Source organism: Equus asinus, unplaced genomic scaffold (genome assembly GCF_041296235.1).
Source record: "Equus asinus isolate D_3611 breed Donkey unplaced genomic scaffold, EquAss-T2T_v2 contig_1, whole genome shotgun sequence".
Taxonomy (NCBI): Eukaryota; Metazoa; Chordata; class Mammalia; order Perissodactyla; family Equidae; genus Equus; species Equus asinus.
Genome location: NW_027224738.1, coordinates 2180591 through 2185218, shown reverse-complemented (window position 1 = coordinate 2185218; position 4628 = coordinate 2180591). Strand labels below are relative to the sequence as shown.

The window sequence follows — 4628 nt, the reverse complement described above, 5'->3', positions numbered from 1 at the left end:
GGTCCCTGTGAGGTCACAGTAGGTCTCTGAGGTCAGCTAACGTCTCTTTGATGTCAGAGGAAGTCTTTGTGATTTCAGAGGAGTTCTCTGTGTGGTCACAGGAGGTCCCTATGAGATCAGGGATGTCTCTGGGGTCAGGGAGGTCTTTGAGTTCAGGGGAGGAATCTATGATGTCAGGGGATGTTTCTGTGTCATCACCAGGGTTCTCTTTGAGGTCAGAGAAGGGGTCACTGTAGTCAGAGGTGGTCTCTGAGGTCACTTGACATCTCTATGAGATCAGATGGGGTGTCTGTGATGTTGGACATCTCTGTGAGGTCAGGGGGATGTCTCTGTGAGGTCAGAGGGGGTCTCTATGAGTTCAGCGGAGGATGTGACATCAGAGTAGGTCTCTTTGAGGTCATAGGAGGGCCCTTTGAGGACAGAAAGGGGTCTCTGTGAGGTCTTGGTAGGTCTCTGTGAGGTGAGAGGGTTTCTTTGTGAGGTCAGGGGAGATCCAGGTGAGGTCAGATGGGGTGTCTCTGAGGTCAGGCGAGGGCTCTGTGAGGTCAGGAGAGGTCTCTCTGAGTTCAGAGGGCATCTCTTAGATTAGGGGAGGTCTCTGTGAGGTACGAAGATCCCTCTCCCCACCACTGCCGAGACCATCAACCTCCCTTGGGACGCAGGGCATGGCTAGCAAGGACCCAGATGAAGCAGGCACTACCTCCCATGTCGGGCACATGACACACCCAGGGGCTCCCTCCCCCAGCAGGGCCAGTGACACCTCCCAGAAAACCTTCAGGACTCAGGGCCCTTTTCTCTGTCCTTGCCCCACTGACAGAGTCTTGGCCCAAATGAGTGGGACAGTCAGCCTCCTTTGGGTATATCAGGCAAGCCCTAGGGTGGTCTCCCTCCGCCCCTCCTCGGTGGACTCAGGGAGTGGGCCAGGAGAGGGCTTCTCTCAGCCCTTCTTGTCAGGTATCTCCCAAGGGGAGCACCCTAGGCGGAAGGAATGCGGGCTTTCCTCAGTCCAGAGTGGAGGATGGGAACCGCTGATAGGAGAGCATGCCTGTGGGTTTCCCCTTCGTTCCCTGGGTGGCATGCCTGTGCTGCCACACTCCTTTGGCAAGCCTTTCTCAGCCTTCTGACTTGACACAGCTTTCCCAACTCCTGGGGAAGAAAGGTTCATTTGTGATGAGAGGCTGTGTTTTTTCCAGCAATAAGTGAGGATGGGGATGAACCAGCTGGCACAGGGAGTCTTGCTGCCCTTCTGGGTCAGTTGGGAGCAAACAGGGCCAGAAAACCTCTTCCAAGGAGGAAAGCAGCTACCTGAGCAGAGAGGGGAAAGGGTCATGAGAAGCCCTGAAGGAAGTGGGAACCCCAGCTCCCTGGCAGCTGCACGGGGCCTCCGCCAGAGGGCGCCCCCACCCCGCCAGATCCCCCCCACCCAGTGCGGGGCTCCCAGTGAGGCCAGAGGCCGGATTCCTCCCCCCACCCCTCCCTCCCACCCGTGCATGCACAGTGGGAGGAATGGTCCTCAGGCCAGGGAGCAGGGCTCCCACAGTCGTGAGAGTCAGTCAGAACCCTAGGTCAGGTCGGGGAGGTAGAGAGGCCATGGGTGCACCTGCCCTCCTCTCCTCAGGTCCCCAAGATTCTGGATGCCCACGTGGCAGCCCACGAAGCCAACGTCCAGCCGTCCCTACAGGTTTTTCTCCCACCGCTGCCCTACAAGGCGCAGGGAAGGCCAGACAGGGTGCTGAAAGGCAGTTTCCAGGCGTCATCCGTGGCCTCCAACCTGGATCTGGGTGCAGGAGGATAGCATCCGACGGGGAAGGCGGGGCGTGACACAATCCCTGCGAAAGATCCCCGAGGGCTGCTCCTGGTGAGGATGATGCTGGCCACCACCCATCTCGACCCTGAGGCGGCTCCCTCCCCTAGACTTGGCCAGAGGTGGCCCGTTCCATAAGGCCACCACCCAGGGATCTCTGACTCTCCCAGGGAAGCCCAGGCAACTGTGGAACGCCCCCATCACCGCAGGCATCCCTCAGGCCAAGGCCAAGACTAAGTCTGGCATCCTCCCTGGGGAGCCCAGGCAGGGCACTAAGGACCCGGGTGCGGCGGGCAGCAGCTCCCAGGTCGGGCACACCAGAATTCCAGCAGCTTCTACCTCTGATAGAGCTGATGACCCTTCACCGAAAACTTTCTGGACCCAGGGCTCTTTCCTTCCTAGCAGTCCCATGGACACCGTCTTGGCTCGAGGGGCTGCGTTGGCTGGCCCTCTTTGGGAAAGTCGGCAAGTTATAGGGTTCTCCTCTCCCTCTGCCCCAGAGTGGCATGTGGGTGGGTCCTCCCAGTGCAAGCACTTACCTGGGGGGATGCCCCATCCGTTACGTAGGTGGCCAGTCTGCTGTGCCGCTCTTCTTTGCAAGGAGCTCCAGGCCTTCTGACAGACTAGGCACAGTCTTCCCTCCTCCTGGGGTAGAAATGTTCAAAGGTGAACTAGGGTCCACCTTTCCTTCTCCTGTTTCTCACCTCCCCTTCTGACCTTCGGCTCAGGTGGCTGCTGGCCTTCTCACGGGGAGGCCTTCTGACCCTGTTTTCCAACAACGACTAGGGGAGGACACCCAGGCTGTCTCTCTGCCAGCTGGCTCATTCCAGGCCTCAGTGACTGGTAGAAAAATCACAGCCCCACATCACAAATGAACCCTTTGACTCCAGGAGGAGGAAAGGCCCTGTCTATTCAGAAGTCCCAGAATGCCTTGCTCAGTAGTGTGGCAAGGCAGACAGGCCACCTAGGGAGCAAACCAGGAGCCCTCCATGCAAGCTCTTCCCTCAGCAGGACTCACCCTCAGCTCCAGGAGTCAGACAAGCCTGATGTCCTGCTGCCTGGGGCACTACCCTTGCCAGAAATCCTAGAATAAGGGCGGAGAGACACCTTCTCCTGGCTCTTTCCCTGAGTGCACAGCCACAGGGCACAGGGGGAGGCGCACTCTGGCTTGCCTGCTTTCCTTCAGCTGTGTTTCACATCCCCTTCCCCCGTTCCGCTCAGGTCACTGCTGCCTCCTTGGAAGAGATTTTCCAGCCCTGTTTGCTCACATCTGACCCAGAAGGGCAGCAAGACTCTCCCTGTGCCAGCTGGTTCATCCCCATCCTCACTTATTGCTGGAAAAAACACAGCCTCTCATCACGAATGAACCTTTCTTCCCCAGGAGTTGGAAAGGCTGTGTCAAGTCAGAAGGCTGAGAAAGGCTTGCCAAAGGAGTGTGGCAGCACAGGCATGCCACCCAGGGAACGAAGGGGAAACCCACAGGCATGCTCTCCTATCAGCGGTTCCCACCCTCCACTCTGGACTGAGGAAAGCCTGCATTGCTGCTGCCTAGGGTGCTCCCCTTGGGAGATACCTGACAAGAAGGGCTGAGAGAAGCCCTCTCCTGGCCCACTCCCTGAGTCTACCGAGGAGGGGCGGAGGGAGACCACCCTAGGGCTTGCCTGATATACCCAAAGGAGGCTGACTGTCCCACTCATTTGGGCCAAGACTCTGTCAGTGGGGCAAGGACAGAGGAAAGGGCCCTGAGTCCTGAAGGTTTTCTGGGAGGTGTCATTGCCCCTGTTTTGGGAGGAAGCTCCTGTGCATGTCATGTGCCTGACATGGGAGGTAGCACCAGCTTCATCCGGGTCCTTGCCGACCATGTCCTTCCTCCTGAGGGAGGTTGATTGTCTCGGCAGTGGTGGGGAGAAGGATGTGAGTGGTGAGACAGGCCTTCCATCATTTCCTGTGTTGCCCTGGGAGGAGCTGGGTACCCCAGGTTTTGGGACCAGGGAACGGGCTGCCTCTGGCCTGGTCTTGGAAGGACTGTCTTGTGGTCCAGAGATTGTCAGTTGCCATGACCATACACTGGAATGGGACTCAGGGATCCTCACCACCCATGCCTCAGTGGATTTCATCCTGCCTCATGCCCCCCTTCCCCATGAAACCAGGTCTGGTTCAGAGGCCACAGATGTGACCTGGGGACCCAGCTTTCACCGCTCTATTGGGCCTATGCTGAGATATTATTGGCAGTGGTGAGAGGAAGGGTGGGGGGGGGGTGGCAGTGGCTGCTTTGGTGGGGTGTGGAGGTGGCTGTAATCCAGACACCTGGCATCTTGGGAATCTGAGGAGAGTGTCATGGACCACTCACACCATCCCCAAGTCCCTGACCTTTCCCAAAGTTCCTGCTGACTCTCACCCCTTTAGGAGCCCTCTTGCCTTTATTTAAGCCCATCACTCCAACTACACATGCCTTGTGACTGGTGCCTGTGGCCTCGCAGTGACCCTCACGATGGCTGAGTATCGGGTCAGCAGGGCTCTGATGGTGTGGGGCACACTCTTCCAGTGATCATTTGCCAGTGAAGGCAGTGGTCCCCATTTCCCTCAGCTGTGCCTCACATCCCCTTCTACTTTTCCAAGGGCCCATTTGCATTGTTTGGCAGTGGTGGTTTTCTCACCCTCTTTGCCTGCAACAGACCGCAGAGTCAGTCAAGCTGTCCCTCTGCCTGATGGTTCATTCCAGGCCTCATTTGTTCTTCTGACAGACACTGCCTCTCATCACAAATGAATCTTTTGACACCCAGAGAGGGAAAGACTTCGTCAAGTCACAAGGCCGAGAACAGCT

The 4628-nt window shown here is 57.7% G+C and overlaps 1 long non-coding RNA gene across 2 annotated transcripts; it reads right to left on the bottom strand.

Moving 5' to 3' along the window:
• Window positions 1-1171: 1171 nt before the first annotated feature.
• On the bottom strand, window positions 1172-2544 carry LOC139042862 (uncharacterized). 2 transcript variants are annotated; one of them, XR_011500000.1, is made up of 3 exons: window positions 2344-2544; window positions 1601-1829; window positions 1172-1305 (listed from the first exon to the last, which is right to left on the bottom strand). It is a non-coding gene; the product is annotated as an uncharacterized lncRNA (long non-coding RNA). The 2 variants fall into 2 exon arrangements; XR_011500001.1 differs by having other exon boundaries at window positions 1179-1301.
• Between the last annotated feature and the right edge of the window lie 2084 nt (window positions 2545-4628).